Raw genomic sequence first — 25,757 nt, forward strand, 5'->3', positions numbered from 1 at the left:
ATTCATCACACGGCCTTTAATTCCGACTCAATCAGTTCGAAAATTTGGTATGTATGTAGGCAGACTTTCTCCGGGTGAAATGGTCGTAGAGAGGGGGCCCGACCTTGTTAGAGGGAGCCTGACACCTGCGCTGTAACCACTTGTCACTCTCGGCCCGGCGCGCGCGCACCGTCGCGTTCGAAAACCAAACGTGATCCGCACGTGTCATCCGATTTCGATTTTTATCTGTGGGACCATTGCATTATCTGTGAGAACTGTGACATTGTGTGTGCTCGTTTGAATTCGGAAGCTTTTACGGTATGTCGACTTTTTTATTTACTGGTTACAATATGATGATAAGCTTAGTTAAATAGTTAGCATATGAGTTTAGAAGAAGACTGATTACTGGAATATGCTAGAAGGAAGAAAAAACAGGCAAAATATAATATGATGGAGCTTTTAAAAAGCATGCTCGATAATAACCCATTTAAAATGGGTTTAGATTATTCTAGGTGATAGCCGAGCCTAGTTAATCTGGAGAACCTGCGAGAATGCAAACAGAATATGCTTGAATTTTTAAATGTTAGAGTATACAGATCCTGGTGACATAGAACATGCTAGAACGGAGAAGAAAACCTGACGAAACTATTAGAACTTTTACAATTACGAGTACCTAGTACCAGACATCGTTTTCGTTTCGAGGAGTTTAGTATTTTATAGTTACACCCATTTCTAGGGGTTGATTAAAAACCATTTTGTGTGATTTGCTTTGAACACTCAATGAGTTAGTTAAAGCTCGTGACTTTGTCTGCGTGGAAGTTTTCAACATCCTGTTGCACCCCTTTTTGGTGTCGACTTAAAAACCCATTGCATTGTCATTAATTTGTATTGAAGAAATATTTAAAATGTTGATAGGCTCTAGATATAAGGTTCATTGGCTTTTAAAAGTAGGTCAAGTACCTACTGACATATCAACGCACTTAGATTTTTTTGCCACTCAAGCGCTCTCTAAAAACTATTTGTGGAAATTCCATCCCTAAAGGGGTCAAATAGGGGATGAAAGTTTGCATGAAAGTCCGTCATTTTGCATCTATGAAAATTGGTATTTAGACTTGTAATTTAAAATGAAGAAACACGTGTTTCAACTTTCAGGTTTTTCACAAATCTCAAGGGGGTTAAATAGAGGATGAAAATTTGTATGAAAGCCTGTCATTTTTCAAGTTATACGAGTACCTGTGTATGAATATTGGTATTCGGGCTTTTGGGCAAAAATAAAGAATTAGGTAGGTACGCACTTCGGGATTTTTGGAAATTCCATCCCATCGCCGATTTTTGTGGCGGATTTCAGTGGCAGGTTGGCCAGTGTTGCTAAAAGGATTAAGATTTCTTTGAAAACTACTTATTGGAAAAATCATTTCTTTCTGATTGTTTTAGGATGGAATTTTCTCTTCACATTTGATAAAAAATAAAATGGCGGGAACATGGGTGGGAAAGATGGTAAATTCTCGCGAGCATTCAGCGCACTGCGCAGCTCGTCAGTTGAGTGGGTCAAACAGACGCTCGCTCTTGCATTAATGAAGTGAATCTTATTGAATGTGTTTACATAATTTGATCAAACTTTCTCAATTTCGCCCTCATTTGGTTTTTCCTCTGAGAATATTACCTGTCTATTTATTTAAAAAAATATGTACCTATTTGCTTATATTTCATGCTACTTAAACTCAACAACATAAACGAAACATAATATAAATAGAACACACACATCAGAATAGAATACATCTTATATTGACAAAATACGAAAAATTACTGAATCACATTGAAACAATTCAAAGAATTATTAATACGAAATAGCTGTCCATAATTTTTAAGGGTATAACTCATATAAGCTGTTAGATTATTAACATGATAAGCGAAAATCAAAGTTGATACCTGAATGTTCTGAAATAGTTCATTATTGGAACGCTAGTGACAGAAAGCTCCAGGTAGGTACTGGGTACGTACAAGGTACCGCCCTACTACTTCCGTATAATTAGGATATCGTGCCAAACTTCTAGAACAATGCGATCACGAACTGAATGGCAAAATCAAATCTCAACTCATCATCATCGCTGGTCCACTACTGAGTACAGCTCTCCTTTCAGAAAAGTTAAATGCCATGCTTCGAGAGACCTAAAAGTTTGGCTTAACCTCCATTCGTAGTACAAACCTCGTAGTACGCTATACGCTGAAGGCAGCGCTCGTAACCGCATTGTTGCGTAAATATTCATTGACATTGACCGCTGTAAGCTTGACATTCAGCACATTTTGCATTGTAGCCTTATTGTAGCGTAATGATGACGACAGACCTTTTGCATCGTCATAGAGTAACGATGTCATCAGAGCTTTTGGTCTACTTAGTTACCAGTTAATGCGAGAATGGAAAGCAATATCATATTAACTTAAAGAACTACACTATTATAAAAAAGGATATAAAGAATAGACAAAGAATCCCGTTCGCATCCTTGAAGTATGGAATCCTGAAAAAAAGGAATTTCTAATACCGAAAAACAGGTATTGAATGCTTCTACTATTATAGCAAAGGCCCTCAAGCAAAAGATAAAACTGCCAACAACACTATCCCAGTTTAAGTCAGTGAATCAAAAAGCAATACAATCTTTTTTTTGTATATACAAATAACTTGGTCATCAGAACTTTTTAGGAAATCATCGTGGTTGTCTTCAAACTACCGTTGTTGTCTTCAAATTATTTATTGTTTAAAGACAATCACGATAATGTTTGCTCTCATAGGTCTTTTGTAGAGACTTCGACAAGTCGTGGTCCTGTGCCATTTGCTCCAGCTCCCTGTAACTCGTTCCCCGTGTCTCTCGTGTCACCCACCTAGTGAGGGGTCTGCCAACACTGCGATTTCCGATGCAAGGTTCCATTTATACCTAGAAAATGTATGAAATACAAAACTACCATTTTCCGGATCTCACACAACCTTCTAACAAATAAACCAGGTTTCAATGTCATTAAAGATGCAGACCCGACCTCATTTGAAAATTTTCACCTGAATTAATATTTTAATATTAATATTACTTGACCTAGTGTCTTTCGATATCTAAAAAAAGTCAATTCACTGACCTACAATATAATTGAAGATAGTTTTATAAACTGGTTTGATAACACTTCTATGTTAATGATTTATGTCGAGATAAGGATTGTTCATGATATTTTTGAAAATTGTTTTTTTATTACGAGGAAGTGTACAGGAAGTATTATCGAGTAGGGTTCATTTTAATAGTTTCTAGCAAAAAATTAATATTGTTTCTTTTTCAGTCCATATTATTTTATGTCCTATACATGATACTATGCTAATAATTATATTCCGTAATAATTAGGTCAATATTACGGCCATTGAATCTAAAATCTGACTCCTCATTGAATGATTTAATGTAAGTTATGCCTACCAACACCATAATAAGTTACGATTTTGTACATCACGTATTACCTATCATAAAAGGTATACGTACCCAATACGTGCCTCGTTATGGCATAGTCGGTAAGTCGGTATTGTTTTAAACTGTTATGCATTCATTAATCGTAATATTGTTAGTATAATATGTAACGTATAGTGTGATATAACTATTGTAAATCTTTATAGTTTATCTTTATAGGACGACTAAAAGTTATCATCATCATGATCAACCCACCACTGGCTCACTACAGAGCACGGGTTTCCTCTTAAAATGAGAAAAGATTTGGCAATAGTTTACCCCGCAGGCAAAGTGCGGATTGGCAGACCTATAAGAACTTATCTACTTACTACGTATAAAAAATTGTGTCAGTTTATACATAATATTATAAAGTTGACATCCACTTGTTTTTCGTGTAGTAATTAAAAATTAGGCTCTAACCTCGATTAGTAAAACATTGATTGACTTTTACTTGTATAACCACTTGCGCGTGTAAAAGTCAGTTGACTAAATTAATATATGTAAGAAAGTTTTATAACTGTATTTTATAATATGTGTGACTAGCCAATAGCCATGTTTCAGTACACACTGCTTAATATTTATGTATATTCAAGAATAAAATATTATATGTGGTATATTTTATATGCGTCAATCTTCAAGTAGGTATTGACGATGAAAGCGCTCAGTGAATTCAGAGTAAAAATCTTGAGTTCCGCTTTCTAAAGTACAGTCAGCGTCAATTAATTTTATTCCTAGGCAAAGTGTATGGTAGGTACTTTATTAAAATAATATACTTTTCACTCTCACGCCCGTGTAGAAAATAAATGCATAATATAAAAGCTATATAAATACATTATTAATAAATAATAGTTAATTTTTTTAAATCCCGTGGGAACTCTTTGATTTTGCGGGATAAAAAGTAGCCATATGTATCCGTTTTCGGGATGCAAACTATCTCTTTACCAAATAGCCGCGACTTTTTCGGTGTGGATATACGTTTTTTCAAAAAACTGTGAGAACTTTTTGATTTGCCGGGATAAAAAGCCCTTCCTCGGGATTCTCTGAGCTATCTCTGAATCAATTTCGTCAAAATTGGCCGTATTAATTTAAATACTGTCTCTGTAAGCCTTGTTGTCAAATTATTTTGGACATTTATAAATGTCCAAAATAATTTGACAAGACATTTCAATTTATTTGCTTAACCATTACTGTAGTCTGTATGCCTTGGATTATTGTTGATTTTGTTTCCAATTTCTTGGTTATCAAACTCGAATCGAAAGAATAATTATTGAATTAAGAACTAATCAACAATTTGTTTGGGCAATTATACTACAAAAATGGTCGAAAACTTCATGTACGGCATATTTACGTTTAGTGACTTAAACAATATTTTTGATTAAGTTAGATAACATGAGTCTTGAAGTATGTTATTCTAATGATTGTGATTAGTTTTTTCGCAGGAGGTAGGCGAAACTGGTCAAATCGGTTGAAACATCAATCATCATCAATCAATCTTCTGTATCCTGGGGACGGATATAAGATACTTTTTATCACAGAAATCAAAGAATTCCAAAGCCAGAGGAAGAAAAAAATCCCACAGGATTTTGAAGAAGTCTTAACACGCGGATGAAGTTGCGAGCATCAGCTAGTCCCTGATAGTTCTATCAATCAGACACAGTTAAAAATCTAAAGAATGACAGTGGCTACTTTTTATTCCGGGAAACCAATGAGTTTCCGTGCAATTTTCAAAAACCTAAATCCGCGCATAGTGTAAGCTTGGCCCATCTTAATTATCTATAAACGTATAGAAGTTACTGATTAGATAGTTGGCGCCACTCAAATCATAACAAATCATAACATCATATTAGAAGGCGTCATTGATTGGCTGAAGTTGTTCAACATCTGATCGATAAACGTACTGTATATAAAATTCTTATAGTTTTTAGTTGATGAATTGTAGCATAATAAAGGATAATATTTGTAATCAATATATAAGATGAAAACATCTTTATTACTTAGATGATTTGTTAAACGAGCTTGATGATTTGTATATTAGTCACTAAGTTTATTCATTGTACAATTTGGATTGGCCGATAACGATAAGATAAAAAGGGGAGTGGCTAATAAACGTGGAGAGGTTACCTGTAAGAGTGGTTTTAAAACGACGACATTCGGAAATATACTAACGTAAGAGGAACAACATTTATTTGACACAAATGTAAAAGTTAATAAATTTAAATATTAAATAAAAGTATAATAATTTATCATAAAGATTGTGTTTGTGATTTCGTCAGACCTTACCCAAAAGGTCAGAAGAGGGACATCAAGAAAATATAATATTTTCTTGTCACGCTCACGACTCAGAGAAACAAGTGGAAATATACAGAGGAACGAGAAAGAAGTGGAGGTCTAGTAGACCACAGACATTTTGGAGCACAAGGCCAATATTTGGGCCTCAATATATCAAAGTACCTAGTCATGGCATCAAAGGATTTCTGGATAAACGGGTAGGATCTTTCCATGATTTTATTTTTATTGATAGCTATTAATGGTAATTTTTTTTTTTATTTTTATTTGTGTGGGTTTTCGTTTTGTTTGTTCTACATTTAGTTATCATTTTGTTAAAAAGCTTTGCTCCGAGTTGGAATGGAAATTATATAACGTTATGATACCTAGAATTACCCACATGTTTATAATTCATCTTGTATATTGGTTATACAAATGCGATCGACCTTCAAATTGTGGTTTAAATAACATTGAGGTATTTAGAAGGCTTATTTTACAATGAAAAATGAAAAATGTTTATTTACAAAATACAGTCTTGTACAATTTTCCTGTTTCTGGTGGTACCCGCACTAGGTTATCCTGTATCGTGGGTACAATGGAATAGATAGTGAACATAGTGTTAAACAATATAAAAAGTGTGGTTTACTTAATGATGGGCGTTATTGTTACTTTTAAATAGTTTTCAGGATGTATCTACTATGTCCTGCCGGGGTTTTATTTCTCATTAAATGATTTCACAGGTGAATATCTCACGGAACGTGGTATTTCAATCTTCACACTTGTAATCGTGTGCCGAATTAGTTTGGTTAAGAGTTACGATAGGGATTTATTTTCACATACCTAGTGGTTTTGTTTTACGGAAGGTGAATTTCTGGATTTAGGTTCAATCGTTTGCTGCATTCATTGTATAGATAGATGTTTTCCTTTTTCTAGCACACAGTGACGCGATATTATCACACAGCACTCATTGGGCATCTTGAATGTTGTTTTGTGAAATTATTATTTTTTGTAAACCGCTTTGGGATAAGGTAGAAAAAGTTACATGAAATAGCTTTTCGTTTTACGCCTGCCAGTGAAATAATCCGCCTCTACTTGTAATGGTTACTGAGTGATTGGGGATATAAAATGTTAATTGATAAAAATGAAGGTGATCCGTTGTAATAAAGTAATAGTGACCAGGGTTAATAAATTGAGCATTTTGAGAAATATAAATCCTAAAATGGGTGTAAAAGTAGGTTTATCTTATCTGGTTATTCTTTAACTAAATTTAAAATTATGGTAGGTAGGTAGTCAGATAGTTTTAAATACGGGGTGCATAAATAAGTGTTTTTTTTTACAAAAGTGAGGAGAAATGTTTTCATTTATCTATTTTTACCACTTGAAACGCGTAATGTTTGAGTTTCAAACATAACTTTGCTGATAACAGCTCACCATGAACAACCCATGGCCGGCCCACTACTGAGCAACAAGTGTCTCCTCACAGAATGAGAAGGGTTTAGGCCGTAGTCTACCACGCTAGATAACAGCTAATTTACTTTTAATACTGGCACAATAATTTGAGTACTACGAGTAGTAGGTAGGTATAGTATATGGGCAGCGGGGTTTTTTTTTTTACCTGTATTCACGCAATTAACTGTGTACTGCCGCATTTAAATGCAATATGATTTTGTTTTTATTGGAATAACATCGCTTGGCGGGTTAAATTCCTGGCAAATGTTCTATTAAAATTAGAGTAAGTTTTTTTTTAATGGTAATATACCTACAGTACTGCCCTTAGGGCAGGGCGCGATAATAAGTACCTACTACCAAAATACTATTTTCTTTGTTGTACGCAAGAAATTTTAGGCAAATATCTTTGCACTACGCTCGCGTTTGTGGCATGACATTATCCCAGAAATATATTTTAAAAAAAATTCACGCTCGCTTGACTCGCTTCGCGATAGTTCAGTTTCGATATGCATTTAGTTAACAAAACTCTCAGGAAACCACGTTTGTTGTGCTCTCGAAATTGATCAGTCTATTTGATAAAATCGAAATGCGGTGCCTTATAAATTTCGCTTAGGAGCGCCGGTAGTATCTCATGATAATAATATGAATATTGATCATAATTTTTTTTTTAGGATGATTAAGCATTGAAGGGTTTTCGGCTGGTCTGGCATTTCGCCTGATTTTATGTTTTTGCTTATTTAGCGCGTTCAGGAAAGCTTTGACAACGTTTTATAACATGAGTATATATTTTTTTTTGTTTTAGTTACCCAAACAGAAAAAAAAAGCATTAAAGATGTGGGACCGAGGGATAAATCTAGTTTGATTTTTGGTTGGATTATGAAGTTGTAGTTAGGGTATTTAAAATAGAAAGATTTCAATTGTAGGAAATGATGTAAAACATGTTGAGGATAAGTTGTGTAATAAAGTCGATAATTCACTTGTTGGATGTCACGCGATCTATTGCGAGGAGGAATCTTTTTCTTGTCTCTGTTTTTATAAATACGGTGTTCTGACGGGTTTTTATTTACGTCTCGGATTATTGAATACTTTCGGTGTTTGATTGGACGGTTAGAGGTTGCAAAAGCAATCGCCCTCTAATTAAATCATTTATTTAGGCATTAGTTCAATTTGGATTAAATCTCGCGAAAAGCCACGGTGGCTGTCTCTCGCGCGTCTTGGAAAGACATTCCTAATGCCTGTTTTTCTGAGGGAGGGATGCATTATCAAGTGAGATGAGCTGCAATGTTTGCGGCTGATTATTTTGGAAAATTTGCAATCGTGGCAAGTGGAGTAAAGTTTGACTAAACGATTTAATGAACTAAGTATATAATGGATTTGGTGAATGGTTATGTTATATAACATTTTGATAAATGGATGAATTTGAAGAGTGTATGTATGTGGTTGATGCACATTTGTTTCATATTTTTACTTAAGTTATAAAGTATTACATTTGGTGAGTAGTTATTTATATTTGGTAGGGTAGGTTTGATAAACAGGTAGTTATCTTGATTAATAAGTGAGTTATCATTTTATAAATGCGTACTTTAATGTTTGATGGACTGGTATACTTGATAAATGTGCATATTTTCATACTTCAAAGACAAGTTGTACCTATTAGTTTCTTCAAGCTTTTAGTTGCTGATAATTATATTAACATTCTTTAGAGCGCATGTCCTATGGACGAAATCGTTTATACATACTTTCACTGTTTGAAATGTTACAATCATAAAGATATAGTTATGACTAGAGGAGGTCATAGCTTGTTGCCGCTCTTGTACATCCATGTGTCGACTAGGTATTGTTATCTCAGTATATTTCAGGGAACCTCCGTTCGGGTGAAAGCGATAGCTGTTGGATAAATGCTTGTTGGGTTATCAGAAGACCGTGTAGTCTTCGATGAGGTTACTTGTAAATATTATAGCGAAATAGTAAGTTTAAAAATAGAATGAGGCTAAACTAAAAAAATGAGACAAAGATAAAAATAATAACTTAAAGCATTGAAACAGCATAAAGTGAAATAGTAACTTACAAACTATACATACATATTTACGAATTATGTAGATAGATATAGTATTACTGGATTACGTATATCAAATAAGAGTACTGTCAGCTCATGTTTTGTTTTCGGCGTGGTAATTTTACGCTTAAAACTCATAAGAGATATCATGAGGTTCGCTTTCTGTAAAAGTTATTAGCTTTAACAGGTAATTGATTTATTACATTATTTATTTATTATACACTCAACAAGTAAAAGTATTTTGTTTTGACAAAATCCAAAGAAGTACCTATTGGATTAATAAGGCAAGGTACGAAGCATTGGCTGGATTTTACAACATTTAAAGTTTCCTGTTCATTTTTATCATTGAGTTAATTTGAGGCGGAAGGATCCTCTTGAAAATTTTTAAGATTAAGTTATTAGTAAGAAAGTATATTTTGCTTAGGTTAGTTTAAAATGTACAGCCGGTAATTTAAAAAAAAATATATATATTTAATTTTACATAATAGGTGAAGCTGGTTGATGCACCAAAAATCGAATTATCATAGGAATTTAATTAAGCTAACATTTTTATTTATTATCAACTTCAAATATACAGTAGCAAACTGATTAGTTGGAATACATGCAGTGATTGGAATATTTAAGTTCCGATAGAAGAATCTATATCGTGGCTTGTTCCTTTATGGACAAGAATATTTTTTTTAACTCGTGGGACCACTTACACAAAATATCAACGTTCGGTTTGGAGGTCTTCCATGGCTATTCCTACAGTTCCATGACGTATTGAAGAGGTTAACACTTTGTCGCTCATCACATCAACCAGCACGGCATTTGGGTATGATGGATGGATGTAGATAGGTACACATTTGATGGGGGGGGGTTTAGTGGTTTGTATCAATAGGAACCAGGGGTTGAATGAGGAAGGCTGAGGACAGTACGTGTGGTGCTTACTAGGGAAGGTTTATGTTCAACAGTGACCTTATGATGATGACGATGTAAATGACGATGATGATGATGATGGACGTACGAGGATGAATCTTTTACGAAACGAATAAAGGGAAATCGAACAGATGCGGGTCATTACGGTTAACATATAAAATAATGTATAAGGTACCTACTTTCTTCTAATCTTTATGATCGATCAGCTTGTGATAGAGATTTTGATGTCGTAGAGAATAGAGATGTATCGAACGGAATATTTATTTCATTTTTTTCCTGCTATTATGTTGATATCGCTTTTCTCTATGAAAAGGAATTAATGATAAACTAATAGGTATCATTCGGCGGCGAGTCGCGACTGTGTCGTTCCCAGGGTCGAATTTGGTAGTTCTGCTTATGTTACTCGAAACGACAAAGTACGCCATATGGTGCATATTATGGCTAAAATAAAATATATAAGTATCATGTGAAATTATAAATCAAAGATTCTTTTTGCATGTAGATATTATATGGTTAAGAGGCACAAGTGACGCAACTACTGTACCCTGGCGTTTGTTTAACATTGTCCATTAGTACTTCAGAATGTGGATTTTGCTAGAAAAAAAAAACAATAGGTAATTGTAAGAAATATGGGAAGCGTAATCTGCATTAAAAGAAAAAGTTTGAATTGGAAGCAACCAGGCATAGGATTTTCATACATCCGTAATCACGTTCCTTTCAACTCTCTATCTATCACGGTTCACGATACGCCGTTCGCGGTTCGGGCCGTGACGCACGTGCAGACGGACAGACGGACGGAGAGCAGAGGTTTAGAAAATAGGGTCTCGTAGGCACCCTTCGAGGGGTACGGAACTGGAGAAAACTAAATTATAATAATGATAATAGGTTTTCTAGGTTACCAAGTAAAATTACTTCTCTTAGGTCGGATTGTATTATGATGGATGCTTATGAAACAAAATTAAATGAACGGTCTACTCAAAGTGTTTTATGTTTGCAGGATCCAAGGATGTTGGAAATGAACAAATGAGGGAAAGGATGACCCAAAACTAGGTATGGGTCAGGGACACAAAGTCCCAAGGAAGGAAAGGATGGAAAAGCCCCGAGGTTACGGGCTATGGACAAAAAGTCCTATAGGAGGAAGGAGGTGGACCCTAGGATAAGGGTCATTAAAAATTTGGATCTGGAGGGAAAAGACCCTAGGATAAGGGTCATTAAAAATTTGGATCTGGAGGGAAATAAGGACAATCATATATGTATCCCGGTAGAAGAGAGACGCGCCAAGGCTCGGAATCCGCGATTTTCCAATAAGAAGGGAAGAAGAAAATATGTGCGTAAAACTATTGCGTTGAAAGTGTATGAAAATGTTTTGTGATTTAAATCGAGAACTGGCGGCGATTAACTTTAAGTTTAGAGAGTTTATTTTATCAAAAGGACAAGAAGTTCACTTACACATATTCATATTAAGAATCGCTCCCGATTCTAAATATAAATATAGAAAGAAAACATAATCTTTAAAGGTATGGTGACTATACAATAATATAAAAAGTCAAAACACGTTATATTCGTTAACAAACTATACCTACATCTAGCTAAGATATCTATGGTGTTTGACACTGTTTGATTAAACTTTAAACTTTGTAAAAGATTTTTCCTCCAGTATGAGTTTCGGCAAGTACATTATGTAGTAGAGCTAGGTAGTTTACATACCATAATTAGTCCTAGCTTTATGTAATTGTAGCATAATAGGTATGTTCGTTTTGTGTACCATATTTATGAGATTTAGCTTTAAAGTGATGCGTGTATGTACGGACTTTAATAGTATTTTCCTAACAAATAGACATATTTTGAATTTGTATAATTGACTTATATAATATAGTTCATCAGTTTTCTTATATAATTCTTTAGTGGGAAGGAGAGTCTAGTTGGAACAGAACTTTTAACAATTTATTTTGAGATACTTGAAACCCTTTAAAGTAGTTTTTAGTAATTAGTTTTACATGCTCATCCCCAAATCTCTATTGAGTGTTCCTGTAAAATATTGGCTTGTGAGTTATAATTGATACTTCGGACTTTATGCATGTACCTACCTTCTTTGATTAAATGGAGGCCTCCTTTAGTTGCTACTGGTCTCGCAATTTTTGATATCTTTATGATTTTTGAAAAATTATTTATAAATTTAGAGTGTCTGCATCTTTTTATTTTAATATTAGCGGAAGAGAACAGAAAAATGAATTTTAGATTAAAGGCTAAATTTGAGTGCTACTGTAGACTGGCAGGTAAAGTTGCGAGGGTAAATAGTTTGGAATTGAATTGAGTTTATCTGCTATTTTCTAATTATATCGGATGGAAAGGGTTGCTGCGAGTGCTCTAAAATTAAGTTGCAATCATAATCAATACCAATGTATCAATAAAACTGTATATTCCTTCTAGTTAAGGTTAGCAAGAATATTAATTTAATTAATTACCATCTTAATTTTTTTTTGTTTTGTTGAACTAAGTCTTTGTCATTTTGGTTGTGAAGTTTACATGTTACTTAAGTTTTAATTTTTTTTTTAAAAGTGATGAGACTCGCTTAAAACAGGATGGCCGAGCTGTAAGCTTGGCCCATCTTAATTATCTATAAACGTATAGAAGTTACTGATTAGATAGTTGGCGCCACTCAAATCATAACAAATCATAACATCATATTAGAAGGCGTCATTGATTGGCTGAAGTTGTTCAACATCTGATCGATAAACGTACTGTATATAAAATTCTTATAGTTTTTAGTTGATGAATTGTAGCATAATAAAGGATAATATTTGTAATCAATATATAAGATGAAAACATCTTTATTACTTAGATGATTTGTTAAACGAGCTTGATGATTTGTATATTAGTCACTAAGTTTATTCATTGTACAATTTGGATTGGCCGATAACGATAAGATAAAAAGGGGAGTGGCTAATAAACGTGGAGAGGTTACCTGTAAGAGTGGTTTTAAAACGACGACATTCGGAAATATACTAACGTAAGAGGAACAACATTTATTTGACACAAATGTAAAAGTTAATAAATTTAAATATTAAATAAAAGTATAATAATTTATCATAAAGATTGTGTTTGTGATTTCGTCAGACCTTACCCAAAAATAGGTAGTTGCGGGCATCAGCTTTTTTTTATTCAAATACAAGTTAGCCCTAGCTAGTAAATTACAAAAGTAAGTCAACGAAGTAAAAACGAGCACACAATATGACGTATAGGTAAATGCAGCTTTAAATCACGCCGAGCATGTGGAGCAAAACGAAGCGCAGTTTCTATGACAGTGATAAAAACCGCGCTAAAGCAAATTGAATTACGTGTAATTGGGTAAAATCAACAACTGCGAACAAGCCATCAGTCAAGTAAACAGGAAACACGGCGGCCATACGTCGGCATTCGGTTAATAGCTGTTTAATCGTTACGTTAATAGGAGAAACGCATCTCCGGTTGTCCGGACCGATAGCTGGAGCGTCCCGCACGATTTTTTGTGAGGCTTTCTCCTTAAGGTTATTAATGTTACTAATTATATGGTTCACAGGCTGCTTAGGTATGTGTGACTTTTTAATAAATTCTTGATCAGTGTTATTTATTACCCGTGTGAGATGATTTATACTGTCCTGCGTTGATATAACTTTTTTAAAGATATAATAATTGTTGTAGCTGAGTTTGTTGTAATAAACTCTAAACTAAAATGACAAGCTGTTATGTTTGCTATCCCTTTGATAATGTTTTCTGCGAAAAAGTATAGCAATTTAGATTTATACTAGTCAATTTAGTTTTGTTTAGAGATTGTAACAATAGATTCAGTTCATTTTCTTTTAAATCTTTAACTAATTCTGGTCTTCATTCGACTTTAATTAATTTATAATAACTTCGTTTTCTTTTAGATTACAAGACCACTAATAAAAATCTTCTCATTTTCTCAATAGATAGTTTTAAATAAAACAAAGCTTAAAACTAAACTTTTAAGCTTTGCCGTTTAAAAAGTATGATAAAGCATAAATATCATTATGAACAATCCTACGGATATTTTTTCGATCAGTGTATTTACTGTGTGAAAGAATCACATCAGACTATCACACTAATAATATTATAAAGGCGAAAGTTTGTGTGTATGTGTGTGTGTGTGTGTGTATGTTTGTTACTCCTTCACGCAAAAACTACTAGACGGATTTGGCTGAAATAATAGAGATAGATTGTATCCTGGATTAGCACATAGGTTTCTTTTATCCCGGAAAATTAAAGAGTTCCCACGGGATTTCTAAAAACCTACATCCACGCGGGTGAAGTCGCGAGCATCGGCTAGTATCCCGATAAAACAGATTTAAAAGAGACACTGTGCTTATTGTTCAAACTAACGTAACTGAGAAAAGCGATAATCCATCATAAGAACTTACGCATTCGGGTAACCGGAGTCAGAGAAAGTTGTGCCAGACGCGACAAGGCATTATATTGGTGTTAATAGAATATGTTAATAGAATACTATATAAATTGATACCAACAAAAACAGACGACTAGCCAGACCTAATAAATCATGCTAATATCATAATATTTTGTCTGATAAAACATGCATACTTTGTTTACCTAAAGACGTTAAAATTTTAATAAAAACCTGCACTCTCAAAGACCAAGTTTTAGTCTATCTCAATGAAATAATTTATGATACTGAACTATTTCACTGATTGCAATTATTGTCAGTAAAGTGACGCATAAAAATTAAACCTTTCAATACTCTGCTATTCTCATGCTTCTATGCAGATTTTTTGTCTATTTATTCCTAGTGTACAGTTTGTACTTGGATCAATTAGTAATACAATTATTCCAACAGGTGGGATTCGAAGATGCACACAAAATATAGGTAATAGTAATTAGTACCTACTCAGCACTCTACAGTCAGCAGTCCTAAAAAATAAAAAATAAAGTTTTAGAAGAATAGCTAACCATAAACTGATCGGTTTATGGTTAGCTATTCTTCCAGTTAGTTCCTAGTCCAAAGTCTCATTCAATTAGGTCTTCAAATAACGTTGTCGGCTTACTTGGTAGAGTAACAGATTCAATGAATCTCAAATTAAGCGGACTGCTTGAAGTTGAACAAATCCCCTGCGGCGAATGCGATTGACCGAAAGGTGTAAAAAGACGGACAAGATTTCTAAAACAGGCAACCACTCAATTGCAGTAGGTTCTGTTGTCAGTCTCATGACAAATGGAGTAGAATGTAAGAAGTCGGTTTCAAAACGAATCAAAATTTGTAAAATTCTTCAATCTTTTTGTTATTATTTCTTTTTAACCCCCGACCCAAAAAGAGGGGTGTTATAAGTTTGAGGTGTGTATCTGTCTTTGGCATCGTAGCTCCTAAACTAATGAACTGATTTTAAAAGAGTTTTTTTTTTAATTTGAAACGTGGCTTGATCGAGAGTGTTCTTAGCCATAATCCAAGAAAATCGGTTTAAGAAAATTTCGTCATAATCGGTTAAATGAACGATAAACAGACAAACGCACGTTCGTATTAAGTCATTCAAAATATACTATTTTTTTAATAACTATGCGTGAAAAATAATAATTAATCAAGTAGGTAAGTACCAACTCAATTAAGCCTTGATGGAAATAGCTCTGAATATATTATGCCATGGAACACAACTTTGAATGAAACAGGCCACTGGGCAGTTTCCCCGCTGACCTAATTTATGTCTGCTTATAGTAGGTACGAGTACCTACGCAGCCTTGACCCATCTAGTGTTAAATCGATACGAGCACTCTATGGGGACGGAGATTTTCCACACCTTTCTATAAATTTATGTACTTACTAGCTGATGCCCGCGACTTCGTTCGCGTGGATGAAGGTTTTTTAAAAATCCCGTGGGAACTCTTTGATTTTCCGGGATAAAAAGTTGCCTATGTGCTAATCCAGGGTATAATCTATCTCCATTCTAAATTTCAGCCAAATCCGTCCAGTAGTTTTTGCGTGAAGGAGTAACAAACATACACACACACACATACAAACTTTCTCCTTTATAATATTAGTGTGACTAGCTAATGCCCGTGATTTTGTCCGCGTGGATATAGGGTATAAAAAATAAGTTTTTGTCAGATTTTTTGGGATAAAAATGAGCCTATGTCACTCTTCAGGTTCTTAACTATACCCATGCGAAAAATCACGTTGATCCAATGCTCTGTTGCGATGTGATTGAAGGACAAACTGACAGTACGTGGGTACTTTTGATTTTCCGCTATAAAAAGCATCTGTCGCTTTAAGATTTGCTTTAGACTCGCACTTGGCCGGTTTTGTTGAGAGTTATATAGTGCTGTCAAACAGTTAGACAATTGTTTTATACTTACTAGGTATATAGTGAGATAAACTTGTTGACCGTCCTAAAAATGTTTACTTTTTGTGGTCTTTGACCTGCCATTGTAGCAGATACAAGTTAGACTTGTTATTCATTCTAACCCAGATTTTTCTTGTCAATGACTGGAATAAAGATAGTATCTTATCTACCCAAATGCAATGTAACGTTATCAGAGTTAAGTCTCTAATGCGGTTGTTGCACTAACAATAATGTCCCAAAAGTTAGTTTTTATTGATCGACACTTTCTTCACCTGTTTTGACGGGCTTCGCTGGTAAGCGCTGTGCTCTTATTAGAGGGAGGTCTCGGGTTCGATTCCCGGCAGGGGTTTGGAAATTTATGATGTCTAAATTTCTGGTCTGGTCTGGTGGGAGACTTCGGTCGTGGCTAGTTACCCAAGGTGTGTCGCCAAGCGATTTAGCGTTCCGATCCGATGGCATGTAGATACTAAAGGGGTTTAATAAGAACCGGCCAAGTGCGAGTCAGACTCGCGCGCCGAGGGTTCCGTAGGTACTCGGGTATTTTTTGGGCGCCAGGTGCCACTAATGAGTTACGACCTATAAAGGTCGTAACTCATTAGTGGTACTACTCGTACATATAAATGTACGAGTAGGTAGGTATATAGTTTGAGTTGGACTTTACCTTTCCCAATGAACATACGGAGCCTGTCGCGACAGCTTTCTTTCAATGCCATAGCGAGGAACATTTCACACGAGAAGTGCTACCAGTATACTACAATGTATTATTGAGATCAATATCAAAATAAGACTAAGCTTTCAATGAAATAAGATAAAATTCCAAAATTAAAAATGAATATCTACATAATGATATTATTTTTATTACAAATTCGATATCTACAGATTGACATATAAACATATGTATACTTATACATATGTATATGTTTAGGGACGAGATAGTACACTTATAATATTTAAAAAATTATGACAAGATATAAAAATACGAAAATCGACATAATTATAATATATTTACCGAATTTACACCCAATGCGGATGTAAATTCTGAGACTAAGTATAAGAGACAATTTTTGTATTATTTAGTTTGACTAGGTCCTGTAATCGCAAAAATTTAAACACAACGAAATATTATCTCATTTATATTTTTTGCTTCATTAAATTATTAAACATCAAAGTAGGTATTATTATACCCAGTACCCACGGTTCCCATGCTACGTAATTTGTATTAATTGTTAGTATTGAGCATCTTTCAATGTCATACAACACATTACCACAATAAATTCACGTTACATTCGCACCTCGTAACCTTATCAACAAAAAGTTAATGAATAATAACTCTTTTCAGACGAATCGAGCTTCGCTTTCGCTTGCATAGTATTTTTTCTTGATATAAAGGGAAAGCTACACCAGCCTCTAATTGACGCATACAAATGATCTTTTGTTATAGTGCTACTTGACAGCATCTATGTGGGCATACTATTTCACACACAACTGAAACTTTTTTCTCCGTTCGCTTGAAATATAAAGTGAAATTTGAATGAGAACCGGTGGTATGTTCGCACGTGGTTTTTATTAGCATGTGATAATTTTTAATTAGGAAGATTGACTGCTATAATTTAGCTCGATGTATCCATAAAACTCTCTATAAAATTAATATTGTATTACTCTCGGAATATTTTGTCAGCATATTTGTTTTTGCGTTACTCATCGTTACAATCAATAGACATCTTCAGTTGGATAGGTCTTTTGTAAGGATTTCCACTAGAGATGGACAATTTCACAGGTAAGTAGCATTCTACCTGTTAAACCAATGTTCACAAAAGGTAATAGGTACATAGCTTGCATCCCAACGAAGGACATAAGCGAAATTTTACCCAGAAAAGCGTTCCCACGGGATTTTTAAATAATCTACCTAAATCCAAGTGGACGAAATCGCGGGTATAGTTTAGTCATAAATAAAATTTAAATAATAAACAAAAGCCGTCCCGCTATGAATTAGGGTTGTGACCGTAGAAGGGTAGATTCCTCCGACATCAAAGTCAAAGGTTGTGATAAACTTTTTGCTTTCACTTTCTCGAGGTATTTTTGTTCCCTTTTAATTTCACTTTCGATATTCGATACAGTGTCCTACGGAACATTTATCTCAATTAGGTTCGAGTTAACACAACTGTTAAGTGAAACCGAATTTAAATGAAGATATATTCTGTTTCACTCGAGACTTGAACTAAGTTGGGAGATAGTGGTAAGGTGTAAAAAGGTTACGATAGCGGTTTTTCCTTATAGTTTTTCTATTTTGTTTAATGTCTTGATAGACATTTTTGAAAGAAGGTATGTGTATGTAATGTGAGTATCCACTTACACGTACAAAACAATAATTTATGAATCCATACTAATATTATAAATGCGTAAGTGTGTCTGTTTGTCTGCTAGCTTTGCACGGCTGAACAGTTTAACCGATTTTAATGAAATTTGGTACAGAGTTAGCTTACATCCCGGGGAAGGACAATATGCTATTTTATATCCCCGAATATTAAAGAGTTCCCAAAGGGATTTTTAAGAACCTAAATCCACGCGGATGAAGTCGCGGGCATCATTCTAGATATTTACAAAGAATAGTCTGGAGAAAGCAAGGTAGCCGGTAAGAGTTACTCTAGCCAAGGTATCATCTATGTAAATGCTTCACAGAGCAATACGAATGCCGGTGTTAGAGGAATTATAATAAAAGCAATTGAAGTGTCTAATACAACTACTTATCAATCACTCAGGTCCGCGTCACCTTTGACCTGCGGATATCCGCGCGGCTATCAAACGTAAAAACGACAGAGAAATTTGCCACGTGTGTTGTTAATTGATGGCGAGCCTAAAATCGGTCAAGTGCGAATCGTTGCTCGCACACGGAGGGTTCCGTGCCATCGTACAGGAAATAACACTTTTTAATTTTAATATAAGTCGCAGAAATAATCATTACATACTATTTAAATCTAGTTTTAAGTATTACAATAATATAGTCTAGACTTACGAGAGCCACATGGTCGCATTAGGTAGAGACCCAGCACTAATAAGAGTTAAAAATATTAGGGGTCTCACTTTGAAATTTTCATTATTTGTTGTTTTATTGTTAAACACATTTATTCTGTGATAATTTAAAATCTCTACAAATAACGGTTCACGAAATTCAGTCCGCTGACAGACAGATGGACGGCCGGACGGATTAACGGATTGACGGACAGAGGATGGACAGCTGAGGCTTTGTAATAGGTTACGGAACCCTACAAAACTGAATAATCGATGTATTAATTCTATATAAGAATATCGATTAATTTGTGTTACATCGTTAATAGCGCGTGGGAATTCGATTGTAAAATAAGAGGCGGAGGTTTTGAAGATTTATGACTTCTTTGAATATCCATTTGAGACAATTTACTATTTCATAAAATCAGTTACTAGTTTCATCTTATAAAATTGCTCAAACTTGTTTTTATAATATCGATACTAAGCTACAAGTGTAAATTAAAAATTTATAACACCCCCGACAAGTGAAGTTTACAGTAATACCTAGAAAAGAGCTGATAACTTTCAAACGGCCGATTTTCTTGAATTATAGCTAAGAACACTCCCAATCAAGCCACCTTTCAAACAAAAAAAACTAAATTAAAATCGGTTCATTAGTTTAGGAGCTACGATGCCACAAACAGATACACAGATACACAGATACACACGTCAAACTTATAACACCCCTCTTTTTTGGTCGGGGGTTAAAAACGAAGCGACGACACGACATTTCAATCATAAGTTTGTAATAGAGTTGTGTTGACCCATATATAATTATATCGATATTTTTGTAACACTGTTTTTCTCAATAAGCTTATATCATCTTTGCATTTTCATCTTGTCTTTGCATTTTTGTACAATAAAGTTGTTTAAATAAAATAAATCATCTAGCTTATAGGTTGAATTATTAAAAATTCTTTCTTAGCGGATGACTAGTCCTAATAGTAATTATTATCACAAAATGACTATTATTATCACGTAGGCATTGTAGAGGAAACACATAGTTACGTCATACATCTTGTTCGATAACGGGCTATAGCGCGGTCCGTTGGAGAGTCGGGTTGTAATACTATATCAATTATAACAGATATGATTGAAGTGTCCGATACAGCTAATTATCATTCAATCATGTTCATGTCACTTCTGATATGCGCATGTCCGCCCGCCTATCACATGTAAAAACACCCGCACAGAACTACGGTGTAGTGTTGTGACGCGTTTCTGTTACATCGATTATATCGATGTATTTGATTTTTTATTTGTTTTTACGTAATATAACGCAATTGTGCGCGAGTAATGCAATATATGGTCATCATCATCAACCCATCGCCGGTACACTACTGAGAACTAAGCATCCTCTAACCTCAACCAGCGGCTTCTCGATGTTATCTACCCACCTAGTGATAGGTTTTCCAACGATAAGCCAGACCAGAGTTTTTTTGACATGGTGTTCTCGCACCGAAAAGTGCGAGAACACCATGTCCAAAAACTCTGGTTCAAATAAATTCTATATTTTGATATTGGAAACATTCCAAAGCTACAATTTGTTTGATAGTTGCAAAGCTACTACTTAGCGAACCACGCCTCTAAAGGGTGGTCAGTTCTCGAATGCCTTACTTAATAATAGTTAATAGACACTTATAAACATCGATATCGACATTGACTTGGCGTAAAACATCGATACTCGTATCACTAATTAGTCGGAGAAAGTTACCGACCGACTGACCAGAATGCGATGCAAACCCGATGTTTCGGCGGTACCGATTTTAGATCGATTCTACTTTCGTTTTTCGACTACTCCCTCTTACCGTTCACGTGTTGATTGAAATACTGATTTATCTCATACGTAAGACCGTTCGACAGCATAAACCCTATGTACTACTCATTGTTATAGATAAAACGATAACGTCCTAAAGCCTACGATGCCCATCCCTATGTCAAATTACAAACATGAAACTTCAATGTCTTGTGTAATTATATGCATGTTTTGTTACTGAATACAGATCCGAATAATAAAATTAGTAAAACAAGTATTATTAGTAGGAGGTCCCGAGTTCGATACCCGGCAGGGATATGGAATTTAATAATTTCTAAATCATTAATCTAGTCTGGTGGGAGGTTTCGGTCGAGGCTAGTTAACACCTTACCGGCAAAGCCGTTTTGCCAAGCGATTTAGCGTTCCGGTGTGAATGTGATGCCGTGTAGAAACCAAAGCGGTATGGGTTTTATAAAAACTGCCATACCTCTTCCAGGTTAGCCTGCTTCCATCTTAGACTGCATCATCAGCTACCACCAGGTGAGATTGCAGTCAAGGGCTAACTTGTATCTGAATTTTTAAAAAAAATGTAAATTTCCTCACGATGTTTCCCTTCAAGCCAGTTATATTTATATAGTTGCTTAAACCACACATACCTAAGTCTGAAAAGGTAGAATTGCGTGCCCGGGATCGAACCCCGACTCCCTGAATAGGAGACCGACGTGTTAACCACTACGCTATCACAACTTCTTCGACCTATAAATAACAACAATTAATCCAATAAACGATTGTTGATATAGAGAATAGATTGACCTTTCGGTATCATCAAGTCATGAATAAATAAGCCGTAAAACACTATGACAAAGTGTCTAGTCAGCGATGTTAATATCTACTTAATACCACGTGGTTTTCTAATCGCCCAAGGTGACCCGTCATTTGTGTGTTAGGAGGTCTGTGGGTTTGTGCGACTATGGATAGGAATGTCCCAATAAAATAAGTATTCTTCTTAGTTCCCACATGTTTGAAGTATTGAAAGGAAACAATATCAGAAGATCCCCTTAGTCCAAGCGTGGTCCAAGAAGACAAATATATTATACACGCGCTATCATAACTTTTAACTTCAGCTCTTCATCCATCCTAACATCGTCAACCTGTAGGCATGCAATGGGCATAGGCCTTTTGTAAATCGCGGTAACACACACACTCTCCATTACGCGTACCCTTACTTAGCCTACTCTATAACCACAAGCTAAAATTGCTATAATCCGCTGAAACAGACAGCAATTGTGCAGTGTAAGGTTTACATTTCCTGAGGATGCTCCGGTATCGGAATGAAGAGAACCTTCAAAACAAACTCGACGTAGACTATGTACTCAGGGATTTGTGTGGTGTTACGTCGTATGCTTGGTGGGTGGCTTTTCCTGCATGTCTAGCAGTGCGAGGGTGGGTGGTGCTTGTCGCATGCTTATGTCGCACCATACAATTGTTTGTTTCAGTGGAATATAGCAAAAAAAAAAAATTTTAAAGACTACTAGCCATGCTAATCATGACTAATACTCCCCTTTCCCCTCCAATTAAGCGTAAAGTTTGTGCCAGGAGTGGGTACGACAATAGTGCAACGGGTGGGGTTTGAACCGCCTACCTTTTGGAATTCAGCCCGCTCCTCAACCGTTGAGCTATCGAGGCTTAAAAATTAAGCTTGCATTTCCTTGTATATCATGAATTTCCGTAAAGTGACGCCTGCTTCTATACAAATTGACTACCGTAAATCATTCACCACGTGGTTTCTGATGACCCGCCATGTATGTCAGGAGGTATCTGGGTTCACTCGGCTATATGTAGGTTCTCAAGGCGTATTGTCTGCGATAATTAATGTTATGACTGTTAGATTCCTGGGATTGTGTGTGAATGACATAGCTACGTATATGACTATGTGAACCGGGATTAGTTTTATTGGTTGCAATGCTGATTGATTTAACGGATACGAAAATAAATGGCGCAATTCTAAGTAACTTCTTATCTTATAAATAAAGAGAGAAGGATTTCGTATTTAGAAATGCTGACACACCCCGGCTTCGGTCGAAAGGAGTTTCAGCAATTTTTAGGGTTCCGTAGCCAAATGGCAAAAAACGGAACCCTTATAGATTCGTCATGTCTGTCTGTCCGTCTGTCTGTCTGTCTGCCGTATATCACAGCCACTTTTTTTTACTTAGTGGTTGGGGTCTGCGTGCGGCACAGATAGAACGAACACGCAAAATCTCAACAAATTAGACTAGTGGGCAGTTGAAATGTCACTTTATCATTTTCCATAGTAATATCTAGATTTATCACGCTGCTTCATTCCTGCCGATCAAAAATGTTATCATTATTAGTAGAAATCTACCAGATTATGAACTCGCTTGCCACGTACGATATCGCGTAGCTCAATCTAATAGGGATAATATGGATTTAATCAAATTGCCATACTCTTTCCAATTTAGCCCGTGGCCATCTACATTGCATCGTCAATAACCACCATGTACCTACCTAATGTAGGATCCCAGTCCAGTGTTAACTTGTCCATTGAAATAAAAAATCAAATGAATATAACAGTGAGGCAGTTAAGTAGCTCCATGTGTTTTTGTAGTTTTTCCTAAAATTTTGTCATTGTTTGCATAGCATCATAGAAAGTAAAACACATTTAATTTACATAATCTGTTGTTCATGGTTATTTGGCAGCATATTTTATTTTAGTTGAGAATAAATGCAAAACGTTACTCAATAATATATTTAAATACGCACAAAACAGGTAAAATAGTATATTCTATATGAGTAGAAAATAAAATACGAAAACATTTGACGTAATTTTTAAGTCCGATCAGAAGTTATTCATACTTTCTAATTAGAAAAACTTTTGTAATATTTCTATCACAATAAAAGTTTAGCCAAATTAAGTCATATATTTTATAACCAAACAACTACCATATGGTAACATAATAATTTATGGAAAAAGAAGAATAAAAATGATTTGAGAAACAAGATCACACATTTCTTGTTCTTGTAAAATATGCTCCTCCGTTAAAATAAGACAAATGAAAGTAATTATCGGTAAATTATACAGCCAAAAGCTAGAGAAGAGACTTGAGTGTCATTGACCGATCTCATCATCTCGAGCATCACGTTTCAGGCCATCATCTGTCAAGATGATTTACTATACACGTGAGCCGCATCCGTCTATTATTAAGCTGATCGCTTATTACCGTGTAACCGCACGGGCCAACAACGTCGCACAAGCCGCACGAGCCGCATGTGGCGAAAGCTAAGAATGTTTCCGAATGAAAAATACAGAATACGTATGAGTCTCTTCCAGGTACCTACTGTCCTACCCATTCGTAGCACAAGCTTTAAACTTAGTTGAAGGGGGAAAAGGGGGATATATTTTGTCCTGACTCATGACTAACATGATTAAGGGACAAGCGACGGGTCTGCCCGCGAAATTCAAATTTTATTTGGTTTTTCGCAATTTGTAAGGGTCCAGTTTAAGAAATTAGCTCTAGTATCGACTGTAACTCACAATTTTTTTTTAAATTAGTCGATACTAGAGCTGATTTCTTAAACTGGACCTTATCAAGTAAAGATTTTTATATAAATAGGTGGGGATGATACTGTTATTGTCGCAAATAGAAGGATATAAGCGTACTTTGTCGTATTAGTTTACAAATTGCGAAAAACGTGGTATAATATGAATATGAACGTGAAAGAATATTAAGGTGGATGCGACCCGTCGCATCCACCTTAATATTCTTTAAAAATAAAGTAAAAATAAATAGTGACTCTTGTAACAACGCATTAAAGTGCAATAAAAGCTCGCAAAGGATTGCGGCGTAAAATTTAATAAGCACCACTCTTTCTATCGTGTAAAATTTTATCTTATAACCTCTTTCTTACAAGAGATAGCAAGCGCGCGCGCTTAGGTATGTTTCTTGCGTAACATGACCAAGTAAACCCTACTGAAAACTCAAGTTTATTTACCTACTTTATCTAAGCCCGAAAATTCTAATTAAATGCGTATCAGATCATTCATGTAGTAATATTTTATTCGCTTTCAATAAAATTCGCGCGTGCCTAATGTCATTTGCCTTTTCTATAGAATTATTCGGATTTTTATTTGCGTTCAGCCTTTATAACTTGGTGGGTCTTGAGATGCGTACGGAAGTGCGTGCGAAGCGTACTTTTCTCCTCTAATGTGCGATCAACATTATCATCGAAAGTATTTTAACTCTTACAAGACCGTAACAGTCACTCACGAAATATTTAGTTCCAAGAACTATATTGCGTGTTGAAGTAGTAACGAAGTAAAAACGAAGGTAACGAGTTAAGTTGAAGTCGACCTTCTATGAGTATCTGGTTACAGCCAAAAGATACATTCATATTTGATTCGTAGACTGAAACTGAAAAATTCCTGAATAGTTAAAGAAAATGAACACATA

The 25,757-nt window shown here is 35.2% G+C and overlaps 1 protein-coding gene and 1 long non-coding RNA gene across 2 annotated transcripts in view; one reads left to right on the forward strand and one right to left on the reverse strand.

Moving 5' to 3' along the window:
• Window positions 1-254: 254 nt before the first annotated feature.
• Window positions 255-25,757, forward strand: part of LOC123868994 — a 42,410-nt gene continuing 16,907 nt past the window's right edge. The window contains exon 1 of the mRNA XM_045911714.1: window positions 255-297. The gene's annotated coding sequence lies outside the window, so the exon portion shown is untranslated. The remainder of the gene's footprint in view (window positions 298-25,757) is intronic.
• LOC123869006 lies at window positions 4,221-18,310 on the reverse strand. Its single transcript, XR_006796793.1, has 3 exons — window positions 18,300-18,310; window positions 14,310-14,311; window positions 4,221-4,274 (listed from the first exon to the last, which is right to left on the reverse strand). It is a non-coding gene; the product is annotated as an uncharacterized LOC123869006 (long non-coding RNA).

This window comes from Maniola jurtina, chromosome 10 (genome assembly GCF_905333055.1).
Source record: "Maniola jurtina chromosome 10, ilManJurt1.1, whole genome shotgun sequence".
Lineage (NCBI taxonomy): Eukaryota > Metazoa > Arthropoda > Insecta > Lepidoptera > Nymphalidae > Maniola > Maniola jurtina.